Below are 23,827 nucleotides of genomic sequence, written 5' to 3'. Positions count from 1 at the left end.
TCTTCTCAGTGTTTTCATTTCTTATCTTCCTGTACATAGTTAGCAGTTCAAGAACTCTGGAGCATGCTCAGAGCAGGTTTCAGAGGCTACAGATGAGTGAGTGCAGAAAAATCTCCCACGGAAATCACAGGGTTAGAAAGGGTGAGGGCTGTGGCATGGATTTATGGTTTTGAAAAGCACAGGGTAATCTGATTTTCATGGTGTATAGCCCTACCTTTAAATACATTAAATTCAAAGGGTGTTTTCTGGCCATTAGGACTTCATTGTTGTTACTATTGAATCATTAGAATGGCTTCTGGAATCACTTGTCCCAAAATTGCCAACTCCAAAGCAGATCTTTGACATAATTTGCATGTTAGAACAGGTCAGAGGTGATTTCCAGCAGACTGTTTGCACGTAGACATCATATATTGTAATGGACACAAACTCTGCTTCCAGGAGATCTTGGTCCTCTAGGATGGTCCAAGATGTAGCTGTTGAGAGTAGAAATTTATATCCAACCTACATGATCACCCAAAATCTTTGCTCTACTGATTGTTTAAAACAGCACTGAATTAACTTTGAGTGAGGTTCACCCATCTGCATGTCTACCCAAACAAACCAAAACTCTCCAGAAACTCACTTAGCATCCCATCTAATCTTTTTCAGAACCATGCTTTCATAGCATCCATCAGTTTCTTTCCAAATTTCCTCCTAAAGCAGAGAGAACAGGCTGTTAGAGGTAGAGGAGGGTTTCTGAGCAGACCTTAGACAAAGCATTACAGGGCTGCTTGCTCTTGGTTTTTATTGGGAAACTTGGGTCCTGGCTCTCAGGCAGCTCACCTCCTCAGCTTCATGCTCCTAATTTCAATTTTTCCCTTCTAGCTGGTTAGAAATGAGAAGTCCTTGATAGGAACTCACCCCAGTGACTGCTTTTTGTTTTGTTTTGAAAGTTGAACTGAATGATCTCCTTTTTTTTTTTTTTTAATTTTTTAAAATTAAATTTTCCAGAGTTCAGCAGAGGATATACAATCTGGGAATGTGATTTTTTCCCCAGTTTGTGTTCAAGGCAAAACCCCACAACTCTAAGAGGCCTGTCTTTTTGTTGGTGGTGCTGCGTTTTTTTGCATGCTCCAAAATGAGAGGACAGCCAGTCCTTAAATCAGAAAATCACCAGTATTCAATATAATGTCATTTTTCATTCACTTGGAATTTACCACTCTCCAATGACTGACTCCTCAGAGGCAATAGAAGAAACCACAAGTGATCTATTCAATGCTGGTTTATACCTAAAATCTACAGATCCTCCCTAGAGATTAATCTGTTTTGTTTCAATTTCTGAATGAAAAAAATAACCCTAACACTTTCTTTATTATCTCCTTCCATTTGGAAAGGAAGTAGTTGTTTCTCATTGCATCAGATTGCCATTTTATTTATGTCAGTCTTGCCCATTTGAAGGTGCCAAATAATTTTCTGAAGCAGACTTGAAGAAAATTTCATTAAACTTTTTCTTTAGTTGGATAGGAAAGCAATTGTACAAGGCATGTTTGTCAGATTATGTAAAAAGAGGTCCTTTTATTCACTTGAGCAGCATCTTCACAGATGAGGGCACTATTGCTGTGGCTCTTACACAGTCCAAGGACAAAATCACAAAGCAAGTGCCTGCAGAATATTTTTTGAGCATCAAAGCTCAGGTTGCTGGTCTGACAGTACAAATCTAGTTCCAAATCACATCTCTTTACTCACTGTACTCCAGCCCTGAATTGTGATAGGACAGCCTGGAAAATAATTTGTGCAACTCCAAATGCTTCTGATTTACTGTGGTCTGCCACAAAACTGACAGGACGAGTAAAAGATAAAGAATGGTAACTCAGCTCAGGCATCACTGCTGTCTTTGAAGACATGTTTGCCAAACTATTTCCACTGAAAAAAAGTCCCAATATATAAATGCTTTATTTTTTTATAGGGTGAAAGACCCTGCACAACAAACGTTGGAGAAAGAAGGCTCATGCAGACAAGATGAAGAAGTTACAGAAAGAGAAATCCAGGTGTGGTGCAGATAGACATGCAGCCAAAGTTCATCCCAAGCTGGAAAAGGAACTGCAAGTTCTAACTCTCCATTTCTACCTCTAGGCATTCATCCTTCAATAGGGTAACCCGAGGAGAGTTTTGTTATTCACCACATCTCTGATGAGATCAGAGGAGCCATCCAATTCCTCTGGGAAAATGAAAGTGAGGAATCCTGGAAAGACCGTTTCAAACAAGTGCAATATAATGCCCTCCCCCTCTGTCTTCCAAACTGAGTGATTTTTTTAAAAAAAAAACAAACATTGCTTTGTAAATGGCATAATGCTTTAAAGAGTAGTACTTAGAATCAACATCATTTATAGTAGTTCTTAGGTCTATTATGGAGCTTGAGGTATAGATGAGATAAAGTGAGATTATAAATTCCACCCCTGTTAGTTAGGAAAGATGTACATTTGTGTGAGTTTCTTTTTTTATTTAAGGAAGGATTTGATTATCCCAAGGATCCTATTGCCTGGCTCCTTCTCTTCCATGAATTCTTTCTTTTGAACTCTTTCGAACTTGTTTCAAAAGTCATGTTTCACATCACAAAAGAAAGGCTAAATCTGTAAAAAAAATGCCCATGAGAGACATATTTTTTCTTGACAATAACATCGATCTAGGACAGAGCCAAGTTTCTACCTCTGCTGACTGGGCCATATGAAATGTTTTGACTTTGTTTCTGCATCCTAACTGACAGATCTATTAATGTAAGCAGGAATGCTTTTCATTTTGTGCTTCAAAAGATCTTGTGCTAAAGCATAAAGGGTCCAAACAAGCAACAGAGTATTTCTTATATACAGAGAAAATGTTGTTTCAGACTCATAGCAGCATCAATCCAGACTCCTGGTCATTCTTTTACTACTTCTTAGTTATTCTTTATTTTGTCTGCTCTTTTTTATGCTCTTGGCATTTTGCCAGACAGTGGTTTCACTGGCCTCATCAAGCTGCTGTATTTGTGAGTAAGAAACTATTAGTGAGATGTGCTAGTGGAAAATGAGTTTAAAGAGTCTGTTCACCCTCCCTGTGTCAGGAAGGGAAGGAAGAGCAGGAAGATGCACCAGGCATAAAGACTTCTTATAATTTCTTTTCTCAAATAGCCATAGAATCATAGTTTTCAAATAAAAATCGCATTAGTATTGAAATCATCACATGCCTATTCATTTTTGATGATCTGTTAATTCATATCATATAGTCTGACCTCTTCCTTATTAACTAAATTTTTCATTTCACATTCTGTAATGGTTCTCAGCCCATCACTTAATGAATCAGCCACAGATTATGATGTCAGTGACATTCTTGTGTCCAAAAAGCTTTACAGGTGATGTAAAAAATGTACCCAAGTTCTAGAAAGAATTAATTGATTTTAAATAACATCACACTATTTGACAGGAGAGGCTTGAATAGGTGATCTTTCCAGTGAACATATGTGAAGCTCAGGCAAGTAAGTTAGAGACAATTTTATGAATCCTAACTTTATGACTCCCAAATTCCAAAGGATCTTTCCATTCCTGGACCATACTACAATGCTGTGGCTTCTGTTCTACCACATTACACCCATTTTTTTAGTTCTGCTTAGAGATCCTCCTGGCTTCCAGGGATCAGTGTTTAGGCAAGCTGTTCCTTGAGATTAAAGAAGTGTGTTTTATGGAATCTACCTTTCATTGAACTGCCTGTGATATCTTCAGCTGTGATATCTTTCAATTCTAGCAAGCAAGGCCATGAGGAAGGCAGGAGACCTGAGAAGTTATTCTGTTCACGTTTCAGTTTCTGTGAAGGAAAAAAACTATAGTTCATTGATCTCTGTATGGTTCTTCATATACTCTCTCCTTGTCTTGTCATATTTAAGTGTTTCAAAATCACTTCTCACATAAGATAATCTAACTTTATCTTCTGTAAGCATCTGCTTCTCTCCTTTGTTTGAAAAAGGCTGATGGGAGAACAAAGAATGAGCTTAGCTCAGATGCTCTTTTTTCAGATGGTTAAAATTAAGTGAAATTCATCCTTCATGTCTAAATACTTCCTTATTCTCTAAATCCAGGTTTCTGTCTCTTTCATCCTTTTTACAGAGTCCACCTCCTGAGCCATTAAAAGACAATTTAATTAATGATACTCATTGTTAGTGCTTAGTCTAGTGTTGCAGTGGGAGGAATTTCATGCAAGAGTTGAAGGAGAAATAGGTTTATGTAACTGTTTTATCTACTGTTGATTTTACTTAGCAACTGGTGGGGCTGTGCTTAGTGGAGATGTTGCATAATTGAACTTGTCCCTGAGACTGTAGCACTTATGGATATGCTCTGCATCCAAATTGTCCAGCAGTGTGGTGGAGACCTTCCCCTGTCCTTTTTTGTTGCAATGTAACTGGATAAGAGGCAGGACTTGGCACATTGGCTTGCTCAGAGCTCAGTTAAATCATTATCCAGCCTGTAATTGACTGAGGACAATGATGGGAAGTGGTGAAATAAATAAATCCATCATTCAAGAATGTAATGTTTGGGAATCATCCACTAGGAAGGAGTTCTTGACACATGGTGGCTTTGCATGTTAAATATCCTGTGAAGCCTTCTCACCTCAGCTCTGTCCTTGGTAGTGACTGGAGCCTAGAGGGTGCATGGGATGGACGTGTTGGAGAGAAGTCCCTAAGCTCTGTCGTTCCACAAAGATATTTTGCCAACTGCTGAAAAACAATGATAGAGAAAGGCACAACAGAAAGCACTGTACTAACCAAGAAGTTTCTCTGTTTCAGACTTCATACAGCCATGAGCCATGAGCAGCTCTAAGTTTTCTGGATGGTCTCCCTTATTGAGTATTGCTTGGCAAAATGACAAGTGTGCCTGTTCCTGCTTAGGTGAGGAATGCTTGCCTGTAATGGTCAGGGATCGGTCACAAATGTCCACAGAAATCACCTTGGGCACATTCTCAGCAGATGTGAACACTCCAGCTCCAAGTCAACTTTCTAAATACATTCCAGCTACAAAGATGAAGTGCATGATCACTAGAAATAAAGGCAAAGGCAGGAGAGAATGTGAAAACAGAGTATTACAAATTCCAAAAGCAATGGCAGGATCCTTGCCATTATTTGCCAGCATCTAGGCAGTATGGACACTGGTTAGGATTTGATCTAATGCACGTTAATATTGGTGACTATCTTTCCAGTGCCTTTAATTACATTGTTTCTGAGCAGAATATAAGATAAAACAAATCCAGTGTCAGGTAATGTGCACCCTTAGAGTGCCTTCCTCCAAAGCAGTTGTCTTGACAGCAAACCCTGCACAAAGAAATTGCTCCCTTGGGCCATAAACAGGGCATAAATGGACAACAGATTGGCAGCAGATGTACAGATCTGTGTAAAGCCAGTATCAGTGTGATGTTTCATTGGATCTTGCTCTGATGATTGTGTTAGTTGGCATTTTAGGATGATGGAATGTACATTTCTCAGAGGCAGACCTGTTTTCTTCAGACCAATTTTCCCATCTGTGTCTCTGCCAGCCAAGCTAGCAGTGCAAACAGAGCAAGATAGGTTCGCTGAATGAATGTGTTCCTCATCAGCTTCACAAGTTTCAAGAGGATGCAGTAAATATGCTTTAATTGCATATTGTGTTTCAATTATTGCAGTAAAACTATTTAGAGCAAATAGAGTATTGCTGTGCTGAAAGCTGCAGCCTGTGTTTGCCCAATGTCAGTGGCAGCCAACTGTATTTCATTAACTTCTAACACTCAGCACATTTGCTCTCTGTTTTGACTGTGCTGTTTTTTCCCGCCTTGTTCACTCCCTTGCTGTAATCTCTGTGATCTAAATGGCAACAAGACCCAAACTTGAGACCCAAACTTTACAGCTTTGTCCTTTTGTTACTGACAGTAGCACAGCAAGGAACATCATTAGGGTATCTGCTGAGGAAAAGCAAATTTATTTGGGTTCATTCTCTTCCAAGTGCCCAGGAAAATACATTTAGGGAATGGACACTTTACTCAGTGAATGGCTCCCACTGCAGTTCAGGGGGTGCTGAGCCAGAGATGGAAATCCAAACCAATACATGACACAGCTGCACTGTCACCTGTAAGCATGCAGGATTTCCATGCTGAGCTTAACAAATGGAGGTAGGCAGGAGAAGAAGACTGGATGGATGGCTCCTCCAAATTCCCCATTTCATCCTGTATGTCACCATTCTTACCAATCCCAAATACTGGACTTTGTGACCTGCTGGCCATACTGACCAGTTTACTGACCATGAGTTGCTGGGGCAGAAAAAAAATCAAGAGAGTACTTGCATTCTGCTCATTCTGCACCTTTCCCTCTGCTTTGGAGCATTTCAGGAATAATAAAATCAGCACTTTCTGCTCAAATGCTTGATCTTATACATTGGCTGGTAGCCAAAAAGGGGGTTTCTTTGAGTGCCTGTCTTAACACCACAGGAATTTCTATGGGCAGTGAGGATGTCCCTTCTGACTCTGTGTCATCTCTTGCAAGGTGACACTGTAGGTGAGCCAAAATCCAGGCCAGCTGGGGGCATGCCTGGAGAGGCAGAGAAGTGGAGTCAGCTTTGCTCTCAACAATGTATAACTTCTCACAGCCTTTCTCCAGTTCTGTCTAAATCATGGCTTTACATCCAAAAAATGTGAGTATGAGTGGCTCAATTATATATAAACCAGATGGCGTATATTTTTACAGTCTAAAATTGTACTGCTCCCCAAAAGAATCTGAGAAAGAGAAAGAAATAGATTGTGAGGAGCTGTACTAGTAATTCATTTGTCACTAAAAATAAAATAGAAATTAGAGACCAGGAATGCTATTACATTTGAAATGAAGCGGAGAATTTTTGCCAAAGCTTTCACTGTGGATTTGCTTATTTTCTTGTCATTCCTATGCCTCAATTGAGTTTCCAGAGCATCACTGATGTAATTTTTTATTGAAGATGTGCCAACTAGCTCTACAGTCATTGGGACAGTGGGGAATTCTGAGTGTTCACCAGCAGCCCAGAGTCTAAACACTCTTGTTTTCTGTGTGTGTGTTCGCCTGATAAATTCAAAGCAGACACAGTCTGTCTGATTTTCCCAAGCAGGCCTCTATATATGAGAACCAGAAAGCAAAATGAACCCCAAGCAGGGAGCAGACCTTGTCTGGAGAACTTTCATATGCCTCCAGATTAGAGACTTGTTTATCTAGGTTAGGTTGGTTGTTTTTGGTTGGAACAGCTGTCTGATGTGGAACTCGCCCCTCCTCCAGCAGAGATCATGCCATGATATGGAATAAAACCAAACAAAAGCTAATAATTCAGGAGAGAAAGAAAATTCCTTGTAAACCAGGGTAAGGAATAAATGAGAGTTAAGTTCAAAGCTATGTAAAGTGATTTGAATAAACTTCAATTTGGTTAAACATGTTTGTTGGTTCCACGAAGAGTTCAGCTCAACTAACTGATAGGTTTGTGTGATACCATGGGTAGCTTTCAGCATTGCATTTAAGGTATTTATTTACTCAAAGAACCCAGACCTTTCTGTTCTCTCACAGGTTTTATTCCACCCTTATTCACAGAGTGATCCTGCTGGTGATCCCTTTCAGCCTGATCTTTTTTAGCAGCATTATACTAGATCAAAAATCTAACTAAATTCAGAATTTAGACATCAGGAAATTATATATATATATATATATAATATATATTTAATCCAGCCATGAAAACAAAAAGAAAATCTGTTCTCAACCACAGAAAGTGAGAAGATGGGGAAAACAAAGAGGTCAAAGATTACCTATCAGATGCCATGAGACACCAAGTGTTGCAAACAACTCCAGCACGTCTATGCTTGACCTGTTCCTGGAAAGTAGGATACCAGACACTGCACCATGAATGTCCTCACCCAAAGCAGCTTAGCTGGAATGGCATCTCTGAGGGGAGGATGAGAAAAAGTGATCAGGAATGAATACAGTTTACTTGTAAACTCTCCAAAGCACAGGCAGAGAAGCTGAAGGTCAATAAAAAATATGAGTTCTCTGTGCATGTGGTAAGGCAAAAATGCTCCCATCTGAATTTATCTATGGGATTTGAAAAATCTTATTTCAAATCATGTAGGTGACAGAACTTTTCCCACTTCCTTGAAAATCAGTATAATTTAATTCTTTGAAGTACCTTGGGGTTTGTAAGGGGTATGTAGTAAGTATTAATAATTATAACAATGCTAGACTTATGTAAATTTTAACCTTTCAGTCAGTACCTTTACAAAGACTTTTTCTTCTTCTGCAAAGTGACACCTTTAGAAAATTTAATGAAATAAACAAAAATAATTTGGTCTAGAGTTTTGGATTAAACTAGAACTTTTTGGATTAATCTAGGAGTGTTATGGGCCAAATTTGGCATCTGTGTATGAAGAAAACTCCTACAGATTCAGAGGACGAAGAGGATGAGGCGATGAACAGTGCTGGTTTAAGTTTTCTTTAGCATCAGAAAGTTCACTCAGACTGTGTCTGTGACTGTATCTGTTTTCTTTCTGTGAATGTTGGCTGCATTCACAGAAATGAGTTTTCATTCACAGAAATATTCATGAAAAGAAGGCATGAGAGATATTTGCTGGTGTGTATGTGGGGATGTGCCTGTGTGTGCTTGGAATGTTTACCCTGGCAGCTTTGGCATAGGCACTGTGAAGGTGTAGGGCAGATAAGAGGAAATCCATCTTGGGAACACATGCAGTGATGTGGGGCCTCTGTGCCTGAGCCCGTGCTGCTGGAGCTTTTGTCTGTACAGCAGTAGTTGGGAAAACTTTCCAGATCCTGGATAAGAAAAGTGTTATTCAGGACTATGTTGTGGTGAGACACTGAACTTATCGAAACGTAGGTTTGATATTTGCAAACTTATCCTCACCCTTCCAAAACTTGGTTCCCCTTGGGAAGGGAATGCTGCAGGTTGGAAGGGGCACACAGCACTCTGTGAGCTGCTAACCTGGGAAGCAGAGCCCCTTGTGAGCTCCTGGTGCTATACATATTAGCTAACCCAGGCTCTTTATTCTCCCTGATAATTCTTCCTAGCACTACTACTGCTATTTTTCAGGGATTCTCTAGAGCAAAATGATGTTACTTCAAACTTTTCATTGGAAGCACACATTCATAAAAATTAAAAGGACTATTAAAAAACAAAGCTTTCTTTTTTCTAGCTGCAATGCAAAACAAGCCTTAAACCACCTCTGCTGTAAGGAAGATGATGCAAAACCTCTGAGATTTCCCTCTCAGGATTCCCTTGAGGGTTTGCCCATGTTTTATCCAGAGAGGACTGGATTTTCCCCACAGTCTCCATGGAAAAGCCTGTGCTGCCTGAGCATAAACCTGGCAGATTTCCCAGGAATCCTCCAGAGTAAATGCCAAGCAGAACAGCTTTACCTTTGCTCTGCGCCCACAGACCCTGAGCCCTGTGCCTGCACATGACTCTGCTCCCAGCTGGAGCAGCGCAGCAATGTCTGGGTGAGGGCTCTGGGCTGTGCTCAACACGGGCAACTCTTCCTCCCATTGATAGAAAAGTTTCAGTATCAAGTGAGGCCAATTAAAATTGCTTTATTAATGACTCTAATTCAACAAAGTTTATAAGAGTTTTTCTCAAAATTTTGGTAGGTGGACTGTGCCCTATATACATATCCCAAACAAACTGTATTGCCTTATTTCTCACATATTGAATAGTTTGTTGTTATGTTTATGAAAACTTGTCTCCAGGGACAACAAGCATTTTTTTATGAGTCTCAGCAGCTACAAGATGATTTCAGGGACTGTTATTCACAGACTGAAACCAACAACCTCAGTGAATTCACATTGAACAATATGTGTGTACATGTGCAACCAGTATATTTGCATAAATCTGCAGCTTATGGGCTGTTTCTATTAGATCCCCTTTTCAAGAGTAGAGCACAATTCGTCATCAAAAATGCAATTTTTTGAAAGCATGCACTAAAAGAAACAGCTTGCAAATGTAATTAATCAGCCTAATTCACTAAGAACACATTTTCTTGTCTCCTTGAATATTTATTTCTTACTGCTAATTGAGCATATCTTTCTAAAGAATTCACCAGAAAACAGACATATTATGTAAAAGAGATAACATTCTTGGGCTTTCAATTGTTGTTTTGTAATTACTGTATTATATTACTTTTTTAGTGTTGATGCCTTGGAAGCCACGTCCCTGTTCTTTCTGTACAAACCAATACAGATAATACTGGAAATGATCCCCTCTTGGTCTCATTCTTTCAAATATGTACCTATCACAGGCATGGAGATTCAGTTCAATATTTTTTCTGATGATAGACTCCAGATTTCCTCTTTCTCAGTGTCTGTGAAGTTGCAATCCATCAACTCCCACAGGCTCCTTTTGCACAGGGTGCAGCCCCTGCACAGTGACTTCCTACAGCAGTTCCTTATATTCTTCCCACTCTGTCACTGCCCCAGCTTACCTCAGATTTTCCTTCACTGTTCTAATTTCTTTCTTGGAGACCTTGATGTTGTCTGTACCAGAGGTTAGGAGTTCATTTCTAATTTTACTCAGTCTTCTCAACTCCTACACACATCTCTAGACAAACACCCACCTTACTTGCTTTTAATTTTCTCCTGCCTTTCACACTTAGTGAAACAGATGCAATTTGGACTCTTATCTGTGTTGTTTCCTTCACTGGTACAATGGCACAACTTTGAGGTAGGAATCTCACCTCTGTATTGAATGATTCTGCCTGAGGAATGTCAGTGTTGAGGAATCTCTGTGTGTATTTGAGATGAATTTGACTTGGACTTCATCAGACTTTTCTTGAATGTAGAAGGATTGAAAGTGGAGATGAAGAAGGAAAGCAGGGCCAGGAATGTAGTCCATCACAGCAGGTGGGGTTACACAGCTGGGTCCTGTTCCTGGCTTTCCAACCATGTGGTAATTACCTCAGCCAGTCCCCTGTTTCTGGTGTTGGAGTCTCTCCTTGGTCTCTTGAAGGAACTTCATGTTCACTCCTCCTGTTCTGTTTCTCACACCGCTTCTCTTTCTCTGCTTTTCTCTGGACATTTTGATTGTTGGCTTGATATCTCTTAATTCAAAAGTTTCCCTAAGTTTGGCTCAAATCCTCCACCCATGCAAATGAGAGTGAGCCTGCTGCAGTCAGTAGCACTGTTGTTTCCAGCAAAGAATTTTTAAATTTTATTGCCCTTGAAAGACATATATGTTTAGTCACACAGTTACTCACCTTAAGCTCAGGACAAATACATCTGAAATCCTGAGGAAATCGAATGTCCTAATCTGTTCACTGGATTTGAAATTCTTGGAAAATATCACAATCTAAAAATTCTGATTATTTATTTGCCATTTTGTCCACCTTGCTTTGGGCTCCTATCAGTTCTGCTGGTGAAGGCTAAAATTTTAGCTGCTCATTTACAACATGTATAGAATGCCTTTAGCCTGAATTCTTAGCAGTGGTTTCAGCCTTTTTAGATTCCTAAAAATATCCTTTCTTTTTCAATGTCCTGTGCTATTCTTTGTTTATATTGGCGGAGTTGTCATAATCATTGCATCATCCCTGCATTCTCAGTTCCTAAAAACTCATAAGAAGCAGAAAAAAAAAAACTGATGGGGAAAAAACCCCACAGCACAAGGACATCTGCCAGCTGATACAAAGAGGTGTTGGGAAAAATTGACTGTATTAGTCAAAATAAAAAAAAAACGATCCTAATATTGTTACATGAGGTCTTTTCCAAAAAAGGTCAGATTTTATGTTCGCTTTTATAGTTTTTAATACCTAAAACTTTTAAAGGAACTGATAATACTATTCTGCAACACTTCATAAAGTTCATACAAAATTAATAGTTAGATATCATGTACTTCTGTGTGTCCCACATTTACCCTTTAGTTTAGATAGAAGTTTTAGTCTTGGAAATAGTCAATGATTGTAGCAATACACATACATTTCAGGCAAACAAGATAATTATGACATATATCTATTCCTGAAAAAAGATTCTGCTCTCACTCTCACTAATGGTGGAACTTATATATATTTGAATATACATATATTCAGATATGTGCATAAGGGTAGCAACTGGCAGAAGAAATGTAGGGAATTACCTCGATTTCAAGCTATTTGTGACTAAGACATTCAGACATTTGCTATTAAAGTTGTTTTATTTTTATTCTTTTTACTTCTTGTGTAGCTGTCACTTCTTATTTCTTGTCTGAAAATTTTAGGACTGACTGCAGTATAAATGCTGCATAATAATACTAATAGCAATAATTTTTTTCAGTGCCTGATGAAGCTTTTGTTACTTTACAAATTATGTGAGACCTTTAATCAGATGCCCTAACAAATGAAGTCCATTATGTCATTTAAAGACGTGCCGCCTTGCTTCTGCAAATATAAACATTGGCATGTTTTTTTCTCAAAGCCATTAAGCTGTCATATGTGTTTTCTGCCTTTCTGTGCTGCTTGTCAAGCTTTTTGTGTATCTGTATTTTGGAGAGCAGCGACAATGAGAACGGAAGCACAGGAAAGAGCCCTGGTGGTTTAACGAGGCCTGGGTAACTTATGCCCCACCAAGGGGATCCCAGGCACTTTGACCTGAGTCTGTCCTCGCCCTGCCTGCCCCTAGGGCCAGGGCACAGTCTGAGCACATTCTCAAGGCAAGAATGGGCCAAAAGGTGGCATAAGTAGGGCAAGAAGTACATAAACCTATATACTTATAGGCTTTCCCCTTGTAAATGGGGATTGGGGGTATTCGTAAATTGAAAGGGGTCACATTTTACCAATTCTCATCCTCCTCACAACTGAAGAGTAGTGCTGGGATTGAACTTTTCACTACACACAACATTACTTCTGGAGGGAAGGTGTTAGTTTACTTAAAAAATGAAGTAATGTGTGTTTAGTGTAGGTGGTGACGATGCCAAGACCTAAGATTGAAGCAGTCAGATAAAATATTTGACAGAAATAGACACGCCCTGTGATCCTGTGTTTTCCATCTTTGTTGGTACTGTAGTTTAGCTATGGGGATATTCCTCCAATATGAAAGATCTGCCTCAAACCTGTCAGTAATAATCTTTCAGTTAAATCCATTGATCACTGTGTTTGGATCCAGGCACTGGGTTGTAGCTGGAGCTCAACTTCCAGATTAGGAAACACAAATCACAGTCCAGGTCCTTGTGCGATTTACTCAGTCAAGGAATCATTAAAAATGGCTTGCAGAAGATTTCAGTCCCTGGACCTGAAGCTATAAACACAAAATGTCTGGATGGATAGATAAAATACTCATTGAAATGCATTAAAATTACACAAAATAAGGTGGCAATTTAATTTTTTTTGAGCATACTGTGCCATATAAAATCCCTGTATGTAATCACTATTATGGCTCCAGTAATGTGGTTTATTTTGCTACCTGAAGCCTTGTGTTAAGATGCTGCAGTGAAGCACATCACACAACTACATCTGCTTATTCTGTATGTTAAATAAATGGTCTTTCAGCTCCAGGGTGTTTGATGCCTGTAATTATATTTGATAGCAATGAATAATCTTTTTTATTATTAATAAGTTTTCAATTGGGGAGGCTCCACAGGCTCTGCACTTGAGTTTCCTGACCTTCTAGTTTGTGGACAGCTGAATCCTGTATCTTACTGACTTTAAGGAAGGGCCCTTGGTGTCCTTTTTCTGATTTAAGGAGCATGAAAGAATCATTGCTCCTTGAAACACTGCTGTTTAGAGACACATTTATATGCCAACTTGTGAGCCAGCTTTTCAGGTTTCTTTATTTTGTTTTGTTTTGTTTTGTTGGGGTTTTTAAAATCTTCATTTAGATTTAATTAAGAAAAGGAAGGGAGAGCTGCTAAGAAAGGTTTGCACTGATAGGACCTGGTTGATGTGGCATTGAAAACAGCAGTAGCTGTAATGTTAACTCCCACCTCCAGACCTTTATGCCTGTTGATCAGGCTTGTCAGCTCCTCCAGTAATATTGTCTTTTCCCATTGTATTTTAAAGAATCTAATGCACTAGCAAGGTATTGGTGCCACAATTAGAAAGACATCTATCCAAGACTTTTCAAAACTGCTGGTGAGACTGAGATCCTCATGTCTTGGAAACTCAGAGTGAGACACCTCAAATTTTCAAGCCAGCTCAGCACCAGCATAGTGCTTGTGTCAGCCAATATCATCAATGTTATAAACGTTTTTCTGTAAACTTCTGCCCGTTTGGAAGCTAATAGAGGCACATTTTTTCAGAGGTAATACATCTATATTCCACTGTTAGTCAGTAAACTGGCAAAGGCAAAGCACCATTTGAGACGTGAGTTTTAAACTTCCAAGATGCTCTTGAACTTCTTGGCCAACGCAAAAATTGAACTTAAAACCAATAACAGGCACATTCCACTTTTGTACTATCATGCAACTTCCACAGTATATAGCCACTATTAAAAAATTCAGATATTTATCAGTGCAGGAGTCCAGACTTAATTCAGTTTAAATCACAGAAGAGGTGCTGAGCACTCAGTTCTTCCATTCCTGGAACATGCTGTCTCTGTGCCTCATGGGAGGCCTGTAAAATAACAGCTGCATTTGTGAAAAAGAGCAAAATAATAATAATACTGGGACTTGTTGAATTCCATGATCAAAGTTCTCTGCACTCCATCATTAAGGAGAATATAGCTGTGGGTTAGCTAAATGGGATAAGAATTGCTTTGACCATTTTATATTCAGTAAAGCTAGACATCCAGCTATTTCAAAGGTACCTGGAGATTTTACATGTCACAGCTTTTATTTGCTCAGTTTGGGGTACTTTATGTTGAAAAGTGCCATCAGGTGAGAAGTGCAGCTGAGTGAGAGCTGATAGCACTGAGCATCTGGGGCACCAAAGTCAACCTCAGGGGTCTGCATTCCACCAGCACAGCCTGCAAGGCACAGCCTGGTGGGCTCTGAAATCACACATTGTGTGATTCATCCTAGGTGGGTGCCCAACAGGCAGACTTGGTAGTCTGGGATTCCCTACAACCACTGACTTTTGGATCCAGAACAAAGCATTGCTTTTCCCATATAAATCCCATCACCCCGGTGTGCACAGATGCATGGAGCTGTCTGGGAGCAGCTGCAGCTCCTCCTCATATGAGCTATGCAGGTGGTATAACCAAAGCTATTTGTTTCCCAAATGTCATGGCTACTCCCTTCCAGGAACTGTAGAACAACTTTTAAATCTTTGGCATAATGAAGTGGTAAACACCATCGTCAAACCTCATGAATATTCACATCAGAATAATTCAAGTGAAGTCCCAAGGGACCAGAGAGCCAATTGAAAGCTCATATATACAGTTGTCTGGTTAAATGATGGGTCTGAATAATAATTCACCATCCAAATGACTCAACATGACATGTAAATAATTGGTCTTGATTGCAACATGCACCAAAGATTTAGTTATTGATTCTTTACCTTGCCTGCCATCGTTGGCTAAATATTAAAGAAGCTGTCAAAACAGATTTCATAGAGTGTGTTAGTGCATATGTAGGTGTAAAAGAGCTCAGTTTTTGGCTTAAGACAGACTAAAACTGGATTTTTGCAAAATAAGTGCAATTTGGGTTGATGAATGCATGAAATGACTAAAACCCAATTTGTTACAGCTTTAATTAGAGTTGTGTGATTGTTCTCATATATCAATACTGACTGTTTTTGTTTAATTAGTCACTATATCCTAGTCTGCCAAAGATACTGGATTAGGGTATGATCTGGCCCTTAATGAAGTTGTTTGAGATTGACATCATCAAAGAACACTTCTATTCAGTTTTTAATTAAAGATTAAAAAGACCCTCCTCCTTTGTAGCAACTGCATTTATTTTTGTTTTCCAATACATGGTACAATAGGAATACATAATTTGTGAACATGCAAATAGCATTCTGAGAAGCATCTACATTTAAAGGCACAGCACATGCACATTTCCCTGTGCAATATTCATGCAAATTAATTCAGTGAAAAATTCAGTGCACATTGCAACACATACCTTCCCTTCAGGCAGAATTATACTGCTGCCACATCTTCTCTTTTTCTCCATTTCTTCTAACAACCTGTTTTTTTTTTTTTTTTTTTTCATTTTCTATCTCTGTTGCAGGAAGACAGATTTCATTCAAAAAGAAAGAGCTAGCAGCTCAGTCTCTTTTGTTGCCTCCTCTTTAAGGATATTTTTCACCAAATGCCTCAGAAGAGGCACCAAAAAAATGTGGCATGATTTTTCCCTTGGAATTTTTCCACAACACTACTACTTCTCTGCAGTACAGAGATTGCCTCCCCACCCTCTGAAGAAAGCCTGGATGACTCAGAACAGACACCTTAACTTCCAGAAAGCAATAGAGAAGTGCTGTGGATGTCACTACTTAAGACCTCCATTTCGTGGTGGTGTGTGTGGTTTTCTGTCATCTGAATGGTCCAACACACTTGTAAGTAAACCAGACAAAAAAACCAAACCAAACCAAACCAAACCAAACCAAACCAAAACAAAACAAAACAAAACAAAACAAAACAAAACTGTATAGAAAGATAAGGGCTTAAGAAATAAAAGGAAACAACCCAGAAATAAACGGTTCTATTGTAAGCAAAATCTGCCTTAGATGCAGTTGCCTGCTATGGTTATATATCTTTTTCTACCCAGGTCTGTAACTCCAAAGCAGTAAAAAGGAAATTTACTTTTATCAGCCCCTATGTGTCATGGCCCAAAGTGGGCCATAAAAGGGGTTCCTTGGTCTAAAGATTCAGTGCAAATATGTATTTTCCTAGAAAAATAAATGCTACAATGGCACTGCCACTGGCATGTGGTATCTTTTCTAACCAATTATTATATTTTCTTAAAAATGTATGTTGAGATTGATCAAAACAATTTGTGAATGGTTTGAAAAGAAGTAATGTGATGTGACTTTTTTTTCTTCTTTTTGAAGAGATTTGCTACAGCAAAGGACAGAGTGGATTTGAGTCTACTCGTAAATCCCATACACCATATTTACACCATGCAAAAAAAATTAAAAAGGGAAAGTAGCAATTTCCCTATAATCTTGCATCTCTGTGAGTGTCAAATGGGTCGCAAAAAAAGGAGAGTCAAACTCACTGGCCCAGATTCAGCTTTTGTAAGTTAAAGTGCTTAGTTCAGATGTTTCCTGGGTAGCCAACGATGAGAGACACTGATCAACAGAACTTGCCTCAGGAGGTGTCTATTTCTTCTTTTACAGGAAGCCTTCCAACATAAACACCCAGATGTTTAACATAAGAGAGATGGGTCTCTGCCTTGGTGCTTTGATTCTGTAAGTCCTTAGCTAACTTATCTTCAAAGTCTTGAAATGTTTGGCCCTCCATTAACACCACCTCAGCATCTCTGGCTTGCTAAATTAAAGCTACTAGTTGAGTGATAATGCCCTCCTGCCATCACAGAAGGGCTGTCTTCATCGATTTTGCAATAAGCAAACAAGAGTCCTCTGTTCAGTGTGCCGCCCCTCTGTGTGATTTGTTTGTGTAGCACACCTCAGTTATCAGGCTACATATTTGTTGCACATTGCCCCAGATCAGCCTCGTTTCCTCTCTCCCCACACTTGGTCAGTTTGCATGTTTGCTAAGACCACAGTGCACAGAAGGAATTAAATACACCTTACAGAGTGTTATATGCTGGAGGCTGTGCTGATGGAGAAGGGTGGAGACACACAACATTTCAACAAATTGTCAAATCCATTCTATGAACTGCACTCATCAATATTGCCATGGCTTCTACAGTAATTTTAAAAGGCATTTCACAATATTTGAAATAACGCTATTTAGCAAGGAGGCTTTATAAATTGTGAATTTTGCAGAATGCCATTCGGCAGGTCTGAGTTAGACATGGAAATAATAATACTTGGTTCTGAGTAGAGTCTGGTTTAACTTTATCACCATCACAGATACAGATTGTATAGCTGTTGTCTATCCAGTACAATTTGTTCTATCACTTGTCTTTACTTTTGAAAACTGAGGCAATTCATTAACTCTAAACAGACAAAAGTAAAGCAACTCTGATGTTATGAAATACTTACCATAAGCATGTCATGACTTGAAAGGGATGTTTTTCTCCCTTGCTTATTTTCTTTTTTTGCATCCAGGTAGATTTGAATCACTGAAGTTAAATTGTAGAGCTGAAATACATTCTTCTTTTAAATTATGCTACAGGAATCTTTTTCTTTTCTACCCCCGTGTCATCAGATACACTGGACTCTTTTTCAGCTTTTCACATATGACAATAATTAGATGATAACTCTATGCTAATTTCCTAGTGAAAATGGACCAGATGTCTACAATATATTAAACAAACCTTGGTTCCTTATTTTGTTTGGAGCTCACACTTCTATTGCAAATATCTATGGCAAACTGTCCTCATGGACCAATCTATCATTTTAAAGAGAGGACCAAAGAAAATAGATTAATCAAAAGGCCTGCAGTTATTGTCTCCCCTGTTAGCTCCAATTCATATATCATTAGAGAAAAAAGCCTGTCAGCACTGTGGGATGTTATCTCTTTGGAAAAAACCTTTAGCATAATAATTCATTTTTTTAAAAATCTCATAACAATACACATTATTAAAATACTGGCTTTCCTAACGTTTCTATCAAGGAAAGCCAAGTCAAACAGTACAATACAGCACTTTCAGACATCACAAATATTTTGTGTAAGCACGGCTGCAGCACTTGCATGCAGTGCTGATAGTTTCACACAGCACTGTTCATTTTAATGTAATGTCAGAACAAGCACGATATAGACTACACTACAGACACCCAAGGGCTTTGATAAAGTGCAACCAAAATGGTAAAATTTAGGAGGAGGAGCACAGAAAATAGCTTTTGGAGCAGCCTTGGCATTGAATTTCAATCATTTTCTGCCATAAGTGTATTTACACTCAACACTTGATCTAAGCCCTTTGAAGTCACTGGCAAGAGAAATGATCTTAGTTTCATGTAGCATGTTCATTAACATAGGAGAATACACATTTCTAAAATGAAGAAGTTTCTGGCTCTTTGTTAGAAGAACTAGGTAGGAAATGCTGTACTTTCAGCTGCGTGCAACACACAGGCCTCCCTTCAGCTGGAACCGTCGCAGTGAACCTCAAACACCAAATGAACTGCGCTCCAAGCACATCTGTGCAGGGCAACTGCTGCTTCATTAATTCCATCCAACTTTTCAACTTATTTGGGATGAAGGTCTACACCTACACCACACAGAAATGGGATGGCTATTTTCCATCTTCATGCCGTCTTCTTTACAACGAGTGAACATATTTATCCAGCATTTTCCAGAGCTACTTGGGATTTCAGGTGGCTTTTTAAGTACAGGAAAATTTTGGTCAACTTGTACTATTTCATTTATGTCCCCAGTAAAGATTTGGGTTTTTTACTGGCCAGCAGAACATGCTTTAGCTCATCTCAAGCTTGGTTTATACTGTGCCATTTTTCATTTTTATGACACCTGCTCTTCCTCTTGCTGACATTACTGCTGGATTGCTTTAAACACAGTGATCTTTCACCCATGTACCATCTCATATAGAAGGTTACCTCCTATGGCAGTCTTCACTTTCATTTTGGATATTACCAGGCTATAAACTACCATTAGCCTCCTCTCCAGCACCTGCTTGGCATCTGTCCACAGAAAGGCTCAGTTTACATATAAACATATTTGTAACCAGGCTGATCCTTTTAAGTTTTAGACCAAGGCTTCTATGGAGAATTCTGGCCTCTTGACTGAATGGCTCATGTAACTCAGTATGCCAAAAAATTGTTTTGGTGTTAAAATTAGAATTTTTGCTGTTAACAAATTTGCCCGCAGTCATCAGTAGTGGTAATTTATTTTTTTACCTGTTTCCTAATAAATAATGCAGCTCTCCAAGATATTGATTGCTATGACTGCTATTGGACGATTCCCTCCCTTTGAAAGAGTATTAGAAAGTCCAACATTGTTTCATACCTTTGCAGCCTCTCTAATCCCTTTTTTCCTCAAGTGGAATTCTGCATTTCAGTAATCTAGTGAGATAGCACAGGGCTCACTCTCTTTTCAGTGTTCCTCCCAAGTCTGTTGCCTTTTAGCCATTGCAGAACTACTAGAACAAATCCCATAGAGAAAATTCTATCTCTTTTGGTCAAGAGAGGGCAAATGTGTGATGCCAGATGCTGCATTTGCATTTCCCCGTTGCTTTTGATTGTGTGCATCGTGAATTCTCAACCATAACATCCAACACTTGACTGTCATTGCTCCAAACTCAATTTTATAGAGCACCTTCCCTAAAAGGGATGTTTGTCACTTATTCCACAGTTCAGATACAAATCAAATTGGTTGTTGATGTACCAGTTTAGCTGTCTATAACAAGTACTGATCCTTTTCATCAGACTAGGTAGCTGGCCTCTTCTTTTACTAGAAATCATCATAAGAATTCCATTGTCTTTCATTCTCAGCTCCTGTTCCCCAATTGTTTTCTGCACTGCTGGCACAATTTGGGCATTTGAGTTTTCCCATTTGTTCTGTTTTCCACAGTTGTGTTAGTGGACTTTTGTACTCCCACAGAGCCCAACTTCCCTCAGTGGGTAACCTTATGATTGCTGTAGGATTCTAAGTGCCTGACCCAGTTTACCTTGTTTTCTGGATATATTTGTTTCCTCTGTCATCCTCAGGCCCTTTTTCTAGAGTAAGATCAGTGTCTCTGTTCTCTGTGTTGTATGCAGGCACTGATCCTCCAGCGACCTTGTCTCTAATGAGGACATCTTTTAAATTTCCAGAACTGCACTGTATCCTTTGAAGTCCTTTTTAAAACTTATTGAGATGTGGCATTGAAAAGTGCTGTGAAGGGTGCTTTGAGCTCTCCTGTTGTTCTCTGGTTGAGTGATGGAGATTTTCACACAGTCAATGATCACATTTCAGTTGGGGGATTGGTAAAATCCATCTGAGGAAGTCTTAACTTCTTAAACTATTTTCACTTGATCATTTGTGATGGTCTATCCTACCCCTTCAGTTTTTACAACTATGCTACTATCTGCTATTATATTCACTTCTTATTATTTCCCTCCCATGAGGTAGTGAAACAAAAATTTTACTTTTATTTTCTTACTTTAATCTCCCTAGGCAGTCCTCTATACAGACTAGATTCTTCTTTCCAATATTCCAAAGCTTTTGTTATACTATTTTGCCTGAAGTTTTTCATTCCCATTGATCTGGATTCTTACTTTGCCCCTTTTCTAGGTACTATTTTGCTCATCTGCCCATCACCTGCCTTTCTCTGCTGGTTGTATAGCTAATCACCTGCCAAGTGCAGGTGCTGGACAATAATATGGTGGGTTCTTGCTTCTAAAACCAAGGTGGTGTTTTACTGCCTGTTTCCTGTATCTGCAGCTACCATTCTCACCATCTGCACAGACCGGCTTCCTGGGACACAACTTTAATCAAACAACCTTCCAACATCTTCTATTTATCTCTGAAAGGCCAATGCAGTTTACTGGAAACCAGCTCTAAGGCTGAAATGGGAACATGCTTGAAGTACTCAAATTTTAAGAAAAGTTCATTGCTTATTTCACTCTGAAAATCTCCTGTTTTAGTAACAAACACAAAGCTAAATGACAACTATTCACTGTATATCCTGAGTTCATGAGTTTTGTCCAGCACAAAGTGATGAAGTATCCATATCATGGAGATGAGTTGTAATTGGCACTGTGGGCTCGTTTTCAGACTCTGTGGTGAGGAACAGAGAGGGACGAAGCAAAATCAAAAAGCAAAAATTGAAGACATTTTCAGGCGGTTTCGGCTGTCTACTGGGCACCTTCTTTTGTTCATTTTTTTCATTTGTGGCAGGGATGCAAATCCGGAATCTGAACACTTTCTCTCAGAGAGAGCAGTGCAGGATGTGAAAGAATAACTGCAATCCTCTGCCTGCAGCCTTTCTGCTCATCACAGCCCATTTCTCTCCAGGCTTCAACTCTGGCATTTTCCCTCTTTGAAGCAATAACAAGAACTTCACAGTTCAGATTTTGGTCAATCTGTAGCTGGAAGCACGTGAAATCCAGGAGTTTATCTTTTTCTTTTAATGCAAAACAATAAATTGGCTTCAATTCATTCATAACTAGCCTGAGGTTTAATCAAAAGATTCAACCCTTTTGACAAAACATGGGCCGGATACCACATCTGTAGGAAAAGCTGCAAACAGCTGAATTTTACTTTGCTTCAGGTTTCCTAGCAAACATTTCACATTGCTCCAAAGCTGACTTTTCATGAGCTGAAGGCATCATCCTGAATAAAGGTTAAGGGGAAAGAGATTATATGACAAGCTTTGTTACCTCCTGCCATTTCTATTTCTGTTTGTATTCAAAGGCTAGGAAGAAAGGAATAAATGATATAGTAAGACCATAGGGTTTCTAAAAGGAATCCTTTTAGAAAATAATGTATTAGTTAAATAGTACTGCATCTTGCCAAAATGACATTATTATAATATCATCCCTTACAATTACTAGCACAGCTGAATCAATAATGTGGATAGTATAAAGAAAAACTGGCTACAATGGCACTATAAATTCTGCAGAAATTATTGTAGCAATTTTCTAGTGGTTTGGAATAAGCTTTCTAAACCTCTCAACCATTTCAGCAGATTGTTTGCCCCATGCAACAATTCTGTTAAAACTATCATTTGCTTGTGGCAATATTTTTTAGCTGGTAGGCATGAGCCAGGGGAATTTGCATCCCACAGAAATATAGCCATGTCAGGAAAAGGTCACTTTTGCCTGCAAATTCTATCTGCTGGCTTAGAGTCTCCTAATAGATTTGATCTTGTTTTTCTAGTTAACTGGATCAAATCTGCATTGTGTGACAGGTCTTAACTTACAGGAATTAGCAAAGAACAACTGAAATTAAAAAGAGTAACATAATTTAACTCTATCTGAGGAACTATTCCTTGTTTTTAACTAAGTGCTATTTCATTTCCATTCTGTACGCCACAGTGAATAAAATTTGGAACATATTAAAATTAATTGCCTGAATATATTTTGTCTGTAAAGTTAGACTGACAATATAGTAATTCTTTCCAACACTTCTTGCTGTTAATTAATGTGCCCATAGCTCAAAGAAATAATATTTTGCTGCATTTATATCTTGCATAGATAAACCCCAAATACAAAGGATTAAATAATACTCAGCTCAAAAAAAATGCCATTTTTAGATCTGTAAAGAAACAGATTTTCTTTATGATATTGTATTGGGCTTGTTCAACTAATGGCAGCACACACTGGCCAATAGCTAATTATGGACTGAAAAGAATGAGAAGATTTTCAGCTAGAACAAAACTCCACCCAGCTCCCTGTGCTTCACTGGAGTTGCAAATGCTCAGCACCTGTTTCATCAGGCCAACAGATGGTCACAATTTAAGGAGACCCATAGGCAACACAACTTGCATTTACTTCAGGCTCTCATGATGTTCACATTTCTATGGTTGCCTTAAATGTTTTGTGGATAAAGAAACTGTTATATTAAATAAGCAATGTATTCTTTGTTAACAGATCAGAATACACAAATTTGTACACTTGTCATGAGACTCATTAAAAATCTATTAAAACTAATAGAGAGATTTCCAGGGGCTTTGACTTAACTTGGATCATGGTTTACAGAGATCCAGCTTTAACCCTGGTCTAGCTCAAGATGTCCCTCCTCATTGCAGAGGGGGTAGACTAGATTATATATAAAGGTCCTTTCCAACACAAACTCTTTTATGTTTCTATGATATTGGTCCTTTTAGTCTATGGGCTTCATGATACTGATCTTTTTTACTGAAATACCAGCTGATGTCTGGGT

This window comes from Melospiza melodia, chromosome 1, assembly GCF_035770615.1.
Source record: "Melospiza melodia melodia isolate bMelMel2 chromosome 1, bMelMel2.pri, whole genome shotgun sequence".
NCBI lineage: Eukaryota > Metazoa > Chordata > Aves > Passeriformes > Passerellidae > Melospiza > Melospiza melodia.
The sequence above is the reverse complement of the archived record's forward strand: the minus strand, read 5'-3'. Positions refer to the sequence as shown.